The sequence below is a fragment of the Myotis brandtii genome, unplaced genomic scaffold (genome assembly GCF_000412655.1).
Source record: "Myotis brandtii unplaced genomic scaffold, ASM41265v1 scaffold501, whole genome shotgun sequence".
In the NCBI taxonomy this organism is placed as follows: domain Eukaryota; kingdom Metazoa; phylum Chordata; class Mammalia; order Chiroptera; family Vespertilionidae; genus Myotis; species Myotis brandtii.
Window position 1 is genome coordinate 1,276,277 of NW_005369101.1, and position 15,116 is coordinate 1,291,392.

General features: G+C 40.0%; 1 long non-coding RNA gene across 2 annotated transcripts; it reads left to right on the forward strand.

Moving 5' to 3' along the window:
* The first annotated feature begins 3,498 nt into the window (after positions 1-3,498).
* Positions 3,499-12,948, forward strand: LOC106727924. 2 transcript variants are annotated; one of them, XR_001364162.1, is made up of 3 exons: positions 3,499-3,639; positions 9,945-9,948; positions 12,936-12,948. It is a non-coding gene; the product is annotated as an uncharacterized LOC106727924 (long non-coding RNA). The 2 variants fall into 2 exon arrangements; XR_001364163.1 differs by lacking the exon at positions 9,945-9,948 and adding an exon at positions 10,254-10,256 and having other exon boundaries at positions 12,936-12,947.
* Positions 12,949-15,116: the final 2,168 nt, after the last annotated feature.

Genomic DNA, 15,116 nt, shown 5'->3' on the forward strand with positions numbered 1-15,116 from the left:
AAATATATAAAATAAATATCAAAAATAGAAATCTTTGTTTTACTACGGTTGCAAATATCAAAAAATTTCTATATGTGACACAGCACCAGATTTAAGTTAGGGTTTTTCAAAATGCTGACTCGCCGAGCTCAAAAGGTTCGCCATCACTGTCCTAGATGCATATGACAGCAAGTGAGCTGCCTCCTCCAAAGAAAACTCAATTTTCAGTTAGAAATAGTGCCAACTCTGCCTGTCTTTTCTCAGTGGTACCACAATCCATGTAGTTTTGTGCAGTTTTTAATTGTGTGAGTTTTTCAATCTTTGAACAATTATACTCTAAAAAGGATTTTGAAATCTTTCTAATCCCTCCTTTACCACCCTTCCTGCTTCAGTAATCACATTTTCTGAATGCCTTCCTTGGCCAACTGGACTACCATAAGTTTCCACTTTAACCTTCAGTCTTTGTTAACTGCTGTTTACACACGCAAAAAATTTTAATCAAATGTGGTCACCGTACAGTAAAACCAAAAATACCTGTGCAATTTCACATTCTAAGGGGGCTATTTCATTGATATCCTTCCACCAAACAAATATATTTATGCAAGCAATAGTACATCTGTTTACCATATAGCATATTTAACACCCACTGCATCATTCATTGTATCAGTAAGTTAGATTGCCAGGGTTTCTATGAGAATTCATCTGGAGAATTAGAGACTTGTCACTTCTCTAGATATATTTTTATGAATAGCTTAGCCTCTTCTATTCGCTCTCAACTGCATATGAGAGATTTATCTTAAGGATCCTGGGGCTGCTTTTTAAAATAGGTATTATTCTCTTTAATATTAACAGGCATGGTAATAAGCCAACTTCACCCTTTCGGCCACCATAAAGCAGGACCAGAACAAAAGAACTAGATTGTTCTTTTTCTTTCTTTCTTCACTCATGCGGTATTTATTCAATGCTCAGTACCCCAGGGGCTGGGTTAGATTTTGGGTGTGAAATATAAATTACACCTTGTGCTTGCCTGAAGTCTAACGTGTTTTGTTGTAACAAGCATATCTTGTTATAGTAGGGCATGCATAACGTGCTGTAGAATGTAGAACAAAGGTACTGCACAATTATTTTTGTGAATCCCTTGATAGAGACTTAAAAACACAAAAAACAACAAAAAAGGGCAAATTTCTGGAAAATATTTGTAATCTTTTTTCTTGTTTATTACTTTCACCTTCAATAAGCTGCTTTTCTTCTCCTCAAAGCAAATACATATTGATGCAGATATGTTCCTGCAGGGGGAGACAGAATTCATCTTTCAGGGCAGCAGGAGTAAATGTCTTTATCTCTAAAGTATATCTGGAGGCTGAATTCTCCTTATTCACTTCTGGTTGGGGGATTCTGAAAAGCCCCCTTCCCATCAACCAGTCCTAAGTGACAATTTAGGAACCCTCTTCTCCACTTCTGCTCCCTCCTCCTCTTTTATTAGTTCTTCTTTAACATCCAGTTAGGACCTATTGCATGCCATTGCTTTTCCAGATGCTTTTAAGGGTCTTTGTTGTACTCCAACTCCTCCTAAAACTCTCTTTTGTCCTGATGAGCATTCTGAGAACCAGAAGAAGTGTATCTTTGAGCAAATAAGTGACTAAATGTTGTTGTCCATTTAAGTGAGGTCTCAGCTCTGTGCTCCAGCTGAACTTTTTCAATCCTGAGAGTCACACATGTCTCCTCAGCAGAAAACTCATTCAATTAGAGGAGTAGCATGGGGAGCTGTAAGGAAAGAGTCTTTTCCAAGATGTTCAGAAAGATAGGAACCAGACCATTGGAATTATCCTATATAATAAAAGCCTAATATGCTAAGTGTCTGGTCATCCATTCAACCAATCAAAGCATAGTATGCTAATGATATGCTAAGGCCACTCAACCACTCGCTATGACGTGCACTGACTACCAGGGAGCAGACGCTCCGACCAGTAGGTTAGCTTGCTGCTGGGGTCCAGTCAATCAGGACTGAGCGAGATGGGCCAGACATGCCCTGGAGCCCTCCCACAGTCTCTCCCCAGCTGGCCAACCTCCAGCGTCCCTCCCCTGCCCCTATTGTGCACCAGTGAGGTCCCTCAGCCTGGCCTGTGCCCTCTTGCAATCCAGGACCCCTCAGGGGATGTTGGAGAGCTGGTTTCAGCCCAATACCACAGGCCAGACCAAGGGACCCCACAGGTTCATGAATTCATGCACTGGGACTCTAGTTTCTTATAAAAAGGATTGACAGTTTGATCACCAACACCTGGGTTTTCTTTGAATTCTCCCATAGCTACAATCTAACAAAACCACCTGGTAACACCAGCCTGAACAGGGGAATTTGAGATGCACTTTCCCTTAACCTAAATGATTGGATGCATTTAGTCTTCAGTTCTCCTAAAGCTCACAAATTGACCCAATAAATAAAGAGGGCCCCTTTTTCCTGCAGATGCAAAAGTGATTAATGGAAAAAGTTGAAACCAAACTCAAAACTTTCAGAATATTTTGAGCACAACTGAATGCTATTTCATGTGTCTCATGCAGTTTGAAAATGTTTTCTCTAAAAGAAACAATGTGTAATTGAATTACTTCCATACACTGTTCTTTAGTTGTTCTTAACATCTCCTCCTATTCCCTCACCCGCACACTTGTTAAGCCATCTAGTTTTTAGATATTGGTTGTCCATGGTTTTATCATGCTTTCATAATTCCATATAGTTTAACCTCCTACAAAGAATAAAAATGCAAATACACACATATACAAACACTTCGTAAAAATAGGGCTGCTGTTTATGCTTTCTTCAGGACATTCTATACACGTATCTGTTTAATAGGGAAAGGCACACATTCCATTTTGAGGTGTCATTTATTTGAAACCATCATATAAGGTTTTAATATTTTACCCTTTTGCTATTTAAGTAAATGTTCTCTTATTTTGCACTAAGGTACTCTGAGAAAGAACAAAAAAGCACATTTTTTAGTGAAATATTGTACTTTGTAAGCTAGTTGTCTGTCTTTTATAGCATAGAAAGTCCATGAAGTGGTTGAGCAGACATGAGCAAGAATTAAGACAACAGTTGTTTTGATGTTCTGAGCACAGCTGCTGGGAACATGTTGAGGAGGAATGTGTGGCAAAATTTGGTAGCTGTCCCAGGTGAAGAGGGCCACTGAATCCACCATGGAATAGTGGCATCAGCTCTTCCCATTCTCCTGGCTCCCAACTCAGGAGCCTCTTTAGTACGTTCTGATCATTGGCTCAAACATTAGGGAAAGAGGCAACATCCTGGGCTTTACATGAATAATTCTTTACTGCACTTTGCCTAATATTGTTGACAGTTCCCAGCCCTACTCTAACCACATCTCTTTTTTCATGATTTTAATTTCATCAGGATTTCTCCAGAAAATTTAGAGCTATCACCATATAATCGAATGTGCCTAGGTTGAGTACCTAGATACAACTTTAAAGAAATGAAATGATCAGAAAAATCCTAATTCACTCTCCGATCAAATGTGCCTAGGTTGAGTACCTAGAAATGAAATGATCAGAAAAATCCTAATTCACTCTCCTGATCTATCCTAATTGGAAACCCCATTGATGGAATCCCTGAAGTCCTGAAATCCATGGGCATATCATAATGACAAAAAAAAAGTAGGCCCGCTCCATTCCTGAAAGTCAGGGACCCACCATCTAACATTACCTGAGAATACTGTTTTCTTCAATCCTCCCTGGTGACACAGGAAAACTCTTACAAATAATAGTAAAAAATTAGGAGAGTAGTCCCAAGCCATGAACAAAAGTGAAGCTAATTGTTTTAGGGATTAAATTTTCTCTTATTTTGATTAGCATCATATTCTTCCCTGTCTCAGATGCCAGAATAATCTCAGAGCACATGTAAGGGTACTGTGTATGCAAAAGAAGCATCGCAGTGCCCTGGAGAATCTCTGGAAGACCCATAAAATAAACATTCAGTGAAACTTTAAGGGATAATATTAATAGACATATACCTAGACATAGATTTCCATTATGGCCAACCCCATCCCAAAAGCTTCACAGGAAATATTAACATACTTTCTTCTCTTTGAATGGCAGTGTCATCTGTATAACCCTATTCTGTCTAAATACACAGAAATATCAAACCTTGCTTAAATGGCATAGTTATATTGTGTGAGGGACTTTGTGTTTAGTGAGGTCCAAACAAGCACTTTCCTTCTGAATCTGGATGTTTCCTGGCTTCCTGGTGACCTGTGCTATCCCAGGCTGTCACTTCCATCAGTCAACTGGAAGAAGCAAAAGGTCTCTGGGAGCAAGAGTGCTGGCTGAGAGGGAGCTGAGGCTCAGCCTCCATGAATGATGGGTAAGCAGTCAGTTAAGATTTTTCTGTAGAAACAGAGAGTCTATATTTTAGGATTTGTAGACAGACTCTGTTGCAACAGCTCACCTCTGCTGTTGTGCAGGAAGGCGGCCATGCATAGGCAAACGGGCATGGCTGTGTTCCAGTGAAACTTTATTTATGAAAAGTAGGCAAGAGGTCAGATTTCATCCACAGGCTGTGATTTGCTGGTCTCTTTGACAGAGCATTGAAGCGTCCATTTCAGATGGGAGATCCATGTCACACTGGCCTGAAGTCCTTTCTGAGGAATGAGAAAGAATAGGGGGATTAATGTTAACAATTAAACAATAAACTGCAAAACAACTTCCTGCAAAAAATATATATGTCATACTCAATTTATGGCAAAAGCAGACCACAGGTCATCTCTCTTCGTAGATCTGTCGGAGACTAGCTTTTCCTCTTGACCTCCTTATTTTTCTTTTCAAAACAGAATCCCAAGTGATGTTGCCTCTTTCCACCAGTTTTGTAACCCATGTAACATGTCTTAATACACTGTATGGGGAAAATAAAAGTTAGCCTTAGATTTCTTTGTTTTCTATGGTTATTGTTGTACAGAAGAAAGATTTAAACTGTAAATAATGTATATTTAATAAAGAGAAAATTTTGTATGATTTTGTGTGGAAGAAAAAAAAAATGTGCCTTTCTGTGTTTCCTTGAGTTAATGAAGAATCAAACAATTCCTCCCTTAGCTCCCATTCTCCTTCCTCAGACTGTTCACTCCCAGACAACATGGCCTGTGGGGCTGCTGGAGAAACATGGATCTCCGGCTCCCTGGTTTATTGATTTCAGCAGAACTGTAAGTGCTGTCATGAGCTTTCTTATTGCTCAGCTAAATTACACCGGCCTGCATGCCTGGCTCAAATGTGTGAAAAAGCAAGTTTATTGACTTGATAAAAAGTCATATTCAGGGCTCTGAAGCCTTCCCGTTTTAGCTGTCCGCATAAAACCCAGAGCCTCTTCGTTACCCTCATGAGCGCCCACTCATCACAGCCGCATTTCTTATCTCACCTCCTCCTCCTCCTCTCACAGAGTCTTAACCCAACTGGGGTGTGATGTGTTTGAGATATTAAGGAAGCATTAGCGTGAAACAGAACTCGCTCCATATGGTGTTAAGACTTCTGTGTAGGGGGTAGTCAGCACACAGAAATTAAAAACTAACAAGGGTTTTAAACAAAAAAGTGACACTATCAGTTTTACCTGCTAAAAAAGAGCTGCTAAATGGAAAATGGGCCATAGGAAAATGAAGGGAGGATAGAGATTTGTCAGACTGAGGGTGGTGGTAATGGCTTGGATGAGGGCTGTGGTATCAGAAATTGTAACAGTACCTGGGTCCAGACAGAACCGAGAAGGCTTGCTGACAGACGGGGAGAAGAGTGTGAGGGGTATAAAAGGATCAAGAATAGAAATTTTTTGACTAAAGCAACTGAATGAAAGCAAATAGATCATTTTTGTTTTGAGAAATAGTGCCTTCAAAGTGAGAAGGGCAGATAATAATTTCAATTTGAGGTTTTTGTTCAGTTTGAGATTTCAACGAGGCAACAAGTGTAGATGTGGAGCAGGTGTCTGGCAGATGCCTGCAGTTGAGGAGTGCTGTTTGATCTGGAGAGACACTTGAGAACATATGTACATGTATATGTGCATACATGCATGGGTATATATGCTTTACGTATGCATATACATGTGTGAGGGAGAGAGAATGGGAGAGGGAAAGGGACTGAAAGCACTTTGAACACATGTGAGCTGTGGCTGAACAGTCTTTACAGCAGCACAGCCAGGTTTCTGAAAACCAAGCCTGGGAAGTGAAATCCACCCTTGAGCGGGGGCAGGAGCATTAGTGACAGAGCTGGCTGGTGGGCAGGGGAGCGCGCCTCAGCTGAGCCCTCGAAGGGCTCCCACTGTGTGAATGGCCCTTACAGAACCACAGCCTGCTTAGAGCATCCTCTCACCGACAGGAAGAGAAGTGCCGTCCCTGGGGAGGGCAGGAGGATGCTCCTGAAAGGGCAGGTGTGGCAACTCTCACTTCGCTGACACTTTAGTTTGTAGAATGTGACAGCTTGTCCTGTTCTCCAGGGTCCTTTGTTGTGTGGGAAGCTCTCATTTAAGAGATAACAGTTTTCTGAAGAGAGTAGGCCTGTGTCCAATATTCTCAGACAATAATAATGGAATAATAATATAATTACCAATGGCTGTGGACCTACGGTATGTCAAATGCTTTATACATGTTGTCGCTTAAGGTCACAATACAACTATCAAAGCCCAGCCAGTGTGGCTCAGTGGTTGAGTGTTGGCCCATGAACCATGAGGTCATGGTTCTATTCTTGGCCAGGGGGCACATGCACAGGTTGTGAAATTGAACCCAGTAGAGGGTATACAGGAGGCAGATGATCAATGTTTCTCTCTCATCAATGTTTCTATTTCTCCCTCTCCCTTCCTCTCTTTAAAATCTATATATCTATATCTATATCTATCTATATCTCTACATATATATACTAGAGAGGTATTGGCATCTTTTTTTAATTTTTAGGTAGAGTTTTTGCATGAGAAAATTACTTTGCTGAGAGAATTGCATAATCTTCTATGTCACTTACACTTGTATTTAATGTCCACTTTGTAACTTTAGGCAAGGCTCTTACCCTATCTATGACTCAGTTCGTTTGTAAAAAATAGGACTATTCACACCAATTTCCCAGTAAAAAATTCAACCTGTTTCAGCCTTAACCTATACCCAGCTCTACCTAGGTGCTGCTAGAATTAATTCAAATAAATTCTGGCCATGATGCAATTTTTGCTATCCCTGATTTCTACTACTCAATGAAATGAGAACAAAAACTCCAGCTACAAAGGTAAACAGGTGATAAAAAAAGAGCTGTTAAAGGCCACAAATACCAAAATAAGGCTTTCTCAAGCTCTAACCAGATACTCTGAACCAACATTAAAACTGAGATGCCAGTAGAGTGTGACTCGGGACTGTAGGAGACACTTTCTGTTGCAGAAAAACCTCTGTAATATGACTACTCTCAAGGCCAAGCCTTGCTAATGGGGGAGTGTAGCTAATATTTCCTTGGTAGATGCCCAAAGAGGCAGAGTCTCTCCTTGAAGGAAAGAACATTATTCAATGCTCACTTAAAACTCAGACTGATAGGAAATGTTTTTAACACATAAATGTACGCCCAGGTAAAAGGCAAGTGCTCCCTTCCACTGAGCAGGGGGAGCCCTCACAGCCTGGCCCCATCTCGGAGAGTGGTTGTGCGCTATGCAGTGCCGTACTCCGGTTCCTGTGGATCTTCCCTCCGGTGAGCTTATTAAGGAAGCTTTACGATGCGACATTAATTGGTAGCCTGCAGTGTGCTAGACACTGAACCTCCCATGGAAGCTTTTGCTATTTAAAGTTTCAAAGGCAAGCAAACTTGCAAATCAAACTACCAGAAATCAAATAGACAGGGATCGACTTACTGTGTGTGCATATATAGGTTCTTTTCAGACAGGATATTTTATCCTGTATGAAAAGACATCTTTTAACTTGTCATCCTTTAAGATTTGTAAGATAACTTTATAGCAAATGAGCATCCTGGACGACTGTCTGGACGAAGCTGGGGCTGCGAGGGAAGCCCAGGTCCCGGTGCCAGAGGGAAGCCCGTGCAGGCAGCCGGGGGAAGGAAGGCCTACTCTTGCACAAATTTTGTGCATCGGGCTTCTAGTAATTCCTATATTATCCAAGAGTAACTATTAATTTTCTCATTTATTCATTCAACAAACATTAGTCAGCGCTTTTGATGTATATTCTGACTGAGGTGTTGTGAATGATCACATAAGAAGACATAGCATCTGCTGGCAAAGGGCCTGCAGTCCAAGAGGGAAGGCCATCAGGTAAATGACAAGCCTATCAGGTATTATAGAGAATGGAGCTGAGTTCTAATTAGCCCAAACAAGCAGAGAGCAGGCACTTGAATACTAACTAGTAAAAGAAGTGGTGTTTCTGTCCTGTCTCCAAGGTCTAGAGAATGATGAGAAGTTGGTTAAAAGTGGCAATTAAGATAAAAGAAACAGCATTTGAAAGAAGGCACAGAGACAAGAATGAGGGTACCAGTTCAGGAAACTGTACACAGCCTAATAGGACTTAGAATGACATTAAGAAGTTGTTATTAAAAAATGACAGGCAGCATAGAAAAAATGTAAGAATGACCTTTTATATCAGAGTTTCCACATGGGATAAGACAAGCAAAGATGACAAATAGGGGACATGTTAAACGTGAAATGGAATGATATTTGAGTCACATCATGTCCAAGCAAGCATTACCTGGGATTTGATGTCAGACTATTTCTATTCTGCCCCAATCTTCTCCTTCCTGTGGATAATAAGAGCAGTTGAATCACTCTTTTGAACTTTGGGTGTCTAATTTTAGCATGAGTTTGAAAATATTTACTTTGTGAAGTTCTAATGAGTAATTAATAAAATAAAATATGAAATATCTTTTAAACTATACATAAATAAAGGAAATATGTGTTAGTATTAACACACTTGCAAGCCAGGAGAGGAAGAAAATATTTATCAATTACAGCAGGGCTGGGCAGTAAATATTTCAGGCTTTGAGGGCCAGTCTCTGTTTCAATTTCTCAATGTTGCCCTTGTAGTGTGAAAGCAGCCATGGGCAGGGTGGAAGCAAATGAGCCTGCTGTGTTCCAGTAGAACTTCTCATATGGAAACTGAAATTTAACTTTCATATAACGTTCACATGTCATAAAGTATTAGTCTTCTTTTGATTTTTTTCCAATAAGTTAAAAATCTTAAAAGAATCGTGTGAAGCTTGCAAGTAGCACAAAAACAGGCAGCTGGTCAGACATGACTCACAGGCTAGGGTTACTAACCCCTTAATTAGATAAACAGTTATTGAATTTGAAGTCTGGCCTCTTTCTTTTTTGGAAAACGATACCATTAAAATGTGGTGATAATAGAAAATAAGGCTAACAATGCTGAGCACACCCTGAGAAGGGTGGGATTCAAGAGATCTGGCCCTGGCTGGGTAGCCCCGTTGGTTGGAGCATCGTCCTGATTTACTAGCATTGTAGGTTCGATCCCAAGTCAGGGCACATAGAAGAATCAGCCAATGAACGCATCAATAAGTTAACAACAAATCTTTCTCTCTCTCTCTCTCTCTCTCTCTCTCTCTCTCTCTCCCGCGCTTCCATGCCTCCTTGCCCCCCCGCCCCATCTCTTTCTAAAACCACATCAATAAAAAGACATGGAGACCGCACTGGAAGGACGGAAAGCCTAGGGGCCCCTTGGGCACAGCTTTGACAGATATGAGCTGGATGACCTCACAGTCCTGCTCACCACACCATGAAAATAAAATACAAAAGAGGCAGTGTATATAAGCATGCTTGTTATCCAGAAAGCAGATATAAATATGAGTTATGCCAGAGATAAACTCTCTTTTGTTGTAATCTTGCTTGTTTTGTGTGGGGGACCCAAAGGAAGTTAGAATCTTTAGCAGAAGCCACTGGGTATGACTATATCAGACATTTAATAGAGTGATCAAGTTAATTAAGTTGAGTCACTTTAAAGAAAAGTAAACATTATTGTGGAAGGACATTTTGTTTCTCAGAATAGTTGGTGATAATATATAGGAAGATCAGGAGGACAATTCTAAGCTGCCCCCCTGTGTGTTGAGCATGGGTAATGGGTATGTAAAAAGGTATTGGTCCCTAAGCCCTTACTGGGGGCTGGCAGGCATTCGGGGGGTGCAACACTCAAGCTGATGAACTTGTGCCCTTGAAATGATGGCCAGCTTAGAAGAGACACAGCATGAACAGTGTCATCCCTGATCTTCATTTTGGTATTGGAGTGGACAATACAAACAAAGTAGCTAAGCAGAAAGTGAAAAGAAAGGCTATTCACAGCAAAGTTAGGAAGGCTTACACATTGTCTAGCAAGACAATGATAAGCAAAGGAAATAAAAAAGACAAATTAAAATTTACAGAAGACAGTTGCTCAAAAAGCTTTGTGTTCTTCTCAGAAGAAAAAAACAAAAAACAAAACTGCCCTTTACAAAAAGCTATACATATTCTGAGAGTTTATATGACTTATTCACTTCTCACTTTTATCAAAGCTGGATATAAGTTTTGGAGTTGAATAACTGTCAAGGTCAAGTCTAAATGCTGAAAGGTAAAGAAGAACCAGCAGCAATGTCACAGTTAAACCGGAAGAATGGAACGCAGCCTTGCTGGCATTCAATGGGCTTGGCCATGGTTCCTGGCATTGACCCTGTCTGTCCTCAAGAGGGCAAGGGCAGCATTCTGAAAAGTTATGGGCCAGGCAGGAAAGAAAAGAAAAATCCCAGAGAGCCATCAGATAAGCCATCTGGGGCAACCTAAAACAGCATTAGATGCTGTGGTATTTCACACATGATTCTGAGAAGAACAAATCTTTCTAGATCAATTCAATTTATTTCAACCAAAAGGCATGTGGAAACAATATCAGCCATCTATTTTTAAGAAGACTTTAATTCTATCTCAAAAGTCATTTTTCTTAATAAGTGACGAAAACTTTAGTATATTTGGCACAAAATAACTAACTTTAAGAGTGATTCTTTATTAGTCTCAACTAGAACATAAATATTATTTAGCAATAATTAATCCTAGAGTATATTTCACAACTTAAGATATTTTTTAAAAAATTCAGAGTGCACTTATCAAATATGTAGATAACTTCACTAGCAGAACTATTACTATACAAGAAATAAATATATTTCAAGGTGATATTACACACTGGCCAAAGTAAACAATTGGACAAAAAGTGACAATATTTGATGAAATAATAAAATATAATAAACCCAGATATTCAGAAAGGGAAATGATTTATGAAGAAGAAAATAAACTGGGGTCAAAAAAAACATACTTTTAATGTAAATAAAGGTCAAACTGAAGGAATTCTTTCGAATTGTGTGTTATTCATATCTGCCATGGACACCTCACCCTCACATTTTCTCCTGTTGCTACATATGTATGCTCCCATGATGAAGACTATACTTGCAGACGTTTTGTGTCCATGCTTGCTTGTTCATCTCTGCGCTTCTTGAGAGCAGTGACTAGGCCTTAGTGCCTTCTGTTGTTCAGTCCTGAAAACACAGAAGGTTTGGGGGATAATTTATTACTATTTTAGATGGATCAATGGTTAGATGTGAGACTAAACTGCTATGGTGACTTTAGTGATAAATGTGAGACAGAGAGGCCTGTGTAGTGTTTAGAAAATAATAACAAGTATTTTAAAATATATCTCACAAAATATTTAAGACTTGATGAAGACAAACATCAAGTAGAGCATAAATCCCTGAAAACCTTGGAGGAAAGTGTAAAATTTATTTATCACAAAAATGTAGCTGGTTTCCCTAGTTTCTTATCATCAGATTTTATTGAATTTTATTATATTGAGTTTCATAAATGTCCTTTAAATATTAACCTCATGTTAAGTAAAGTATTTTTAGAAGTTTCAGTTTATTCTTTCTTTACTGATAGACAAAAAAGATTTCCAGCCAATTTATTAAAATAAATCCCAATAATAGCAGAGTAGCTATTGCAGAAGCATCAACTTCCATTTTGTTTCAGTTATGGGGATAACTGCTCATTAGCACGATTTTTATTGTGATAAAAATAAAAAAATAAGCAATAATATTCAAAACCCACTACATGCCAGGTCTTTAATGGGCTCACAGATACAGGAAGACTGAGGCTGGTGTTACGATCGAGGGCATTAGGACCAGGCTGACTTAGGTCATGCTGGTCAATGCAGCACCATTTAAACTATGCTCCAAAAGCTGTGCATGTATGTCCTGTGAAAAATTAAAATGCTATAAATATAAAAATGGATATGAATAAATAGCATTTGAGGAATAAGTATCTTCTAATCTGACGCTTCAATGTATGTGGACCAATTGCAACAATCTCTGCAGTGAAGACACGAATTGCATTTATCCACATAAACATAAAGGCTCGAGAGCTTCTATAGCTCTCAGCTGATGACACTAACAATCATTTGGATTTTCACCATTCGTCTATGCCAAGCCTAAAAACACAATATAATATTAATGCAGCATGAGAGCAAGGTTGACAAAATTAGTTATCTCTTTGGAAAAAAATCATTAAGATTTTTAAAATCGTGCCATGAATATGAACAAGAATTTGAACCCGGACTTGTCTGAAGGGGTGAGCAGGAGAACAGGAGATGTATGGACGAGGTCAGAGGCTCTGGCACATCACCAGCCCTCCTCACGCTGTGTCTTCCTTCTCTGTTACATCTGGAGTCAAGAAATGGTCTTAGTCACCAAATCCGTGTTTGAGCTACGGAATTTCATTGCCTCTCATGTCTTGATTTTTTTCATCTCTTTCCAACATCACAAATGTACTCTAAAGACACCTAATTGTCTTGGCCTTTCTCCATATTCTTTTGTCATAAAGAAATTCCCCTCTGAGTCCATTCAAATAGATTAAATGCCCTTATACTCTGAGAACCTCCCTGTAGGGTGAGAAAAGAGAGGAGGCTGAGGAGATAATGGACCAGCAAAGTAGACCCCAAAAGAGAAATTAAGAGAATTAGTAGTATTCAGATGAAAATTGAGAAGCACTGGTAAATGTAGGGATGTGATCCAGTTTCTGAATTAGAATATAAAAGTGTCCATGTGATGAGAGCAGCTTTGGTTTTAAGGAGCATTTTCTGAATTGTTCCATGGAAACTGGGACAAGCTACTCGACCAGGGGTGGGCAAACTTTTTGACTCGAGGGCCACAATGGGTTCTTAAACTGGACCAGAGGGCCGGAACAAAAGCATGGATGGAGTGTTTGTGTGAACTAATATAAATTCAAAGTAAACATCATCTCCATAGAAACTGGAACAAGCTACTAGACACAATCACGATCCCTGAAACTTGGCTTTAAACAAGTCAGCAGTATTAACTGGAAAGGTTAGGATGCATTTCTGCACATCTAAGATAGCCCAGGTGCTCTGCTAAGGTTGGTGAGAATGAAGCAAGTGTCAAGAAGAATGGCAGTGCTGTGCTTTGTCACTGTTAACTTGGCACATATATACCAATAATCTCAAATGGTGAAGAGGCTTCCAAAAGCAGGGACCTCTGCAGAGAACACACATGATCCCTGCTCCATAACATGAAACCCCTTGATGGAGCAGAATTCTAATGAGCTATGTGGGTTTAGGCCAGTCCTTTGCTGGGAATCAAACCAGCAACTTTGGCATAGGGGGATGACACTCCAACCAAATGAGCTACATGGTCAGGGCAAACATTTGTTGAAATCTTAAAATGTTAGGTATTGTGCTAAAAGCATGATGTTATGATTTTCTTTAATGCAACAGCCCTGTGGAAGAGGCAGTCTTGTATTTGCTCCCTTCCTGATTTTCAAATAAGGAAGCAGACTTAAAGAGTTTAAGCACCAACGCCTTCCAGTAAGGCCAGGTCTTGAATCCAAACCCCATTATCTCAACCACTGTGTTCTGTGTCTATGTAGCAGCTGATGAAATATGTCTGCAGTTAGAAAGCCTGGGCTGAGGCCTGGAGACATAAGGTTTAGTTTCTAGTAGTTGGCAAGTACATGCAGCATCATGTACCCCCAGCATCTTAAGGGTATACCCAGGAGGCTGGTAATTCATGAAGAGATTAAATGCTCTGCTCTGGGTCAAGCATCCAGCCAAAGTACTCAAGTCCATCAGCACACAAGTTAAAGGTGCTGGGACCTATAAACCGGGCTGCTTTCCAAACCTAGAAGCCACTGACCTAGAAGCTAAGCTACAGCCACCTTTCAACCATGATGGAGAGGACCTATGGTCACAAGAGCAAATGAGCTGGTGAATTATTAAGTTTGTGGATATTGGGTGCCTAACCACCATCCACTTTTTGTTATCTTTTCCTTTTCCTTTTTAACCTGGATAGCTACTGCTATTTAAATTGTAAAAACAAGATAAAAATATGCTATGTGCATGCTGCTGCCAGTACCCATTCCCAACTAAGCCCTAAGGAAAATCAGAATTGGGGATTATAAGACCCAATAATAAGCCATAGAACAGCGGTTCTCAACCTGTGGGTCACGATCCCTTTGGGGGTCAAACGACCCTTTCACAGGGGTTGCCTAAGACCATCAGAAAACACATATATAATCACATATTGTTTTTGTGATTAATCACTATGCTCTAATTATGTTCAATTTGTAACAATGAAATTGGGGGTCACCACAACATGAGGAACTGTATTAAAGGGTCGCAGCATTAGGAAGGTTGAGAACCACTGCCATAGAAGAAATCTCAAATTTCACTCACCCTAATATACTTAGTTTTCAGATGAGAAAACTGCAAACAATTGTGCAACTTGCTCATTTACCTCCAACTTGTGGCTTAAAATGTGTGTAGGTTTGGGGAAGATACTCAACTTGTATAGCCCCCCAGGTGCTTCCTCTGTAAAGGAGGACAATGCTAATTAAGCCCACTGCACAGCTGAATCAAGAAGTAGATGGCCCCTTGCCAGTTTGATTCAGTGAATAGAGTCAGCCTTGCAGAGTGAAGGGTCCCGGATTCAAATTGAACTGAAAAGTCCTAGGTTCAATTCTGGTCAAGGGCCCATGCTAGGGTTGCCAGCTTGATTCCCAGTAGGGGGAGTGCAGAAGGCAACCAATAAATGATTCTCTCTCATCATTGATGTTTCTCTCTCTCTCCTTCTCCCTTCCTCTCTGAAATTAA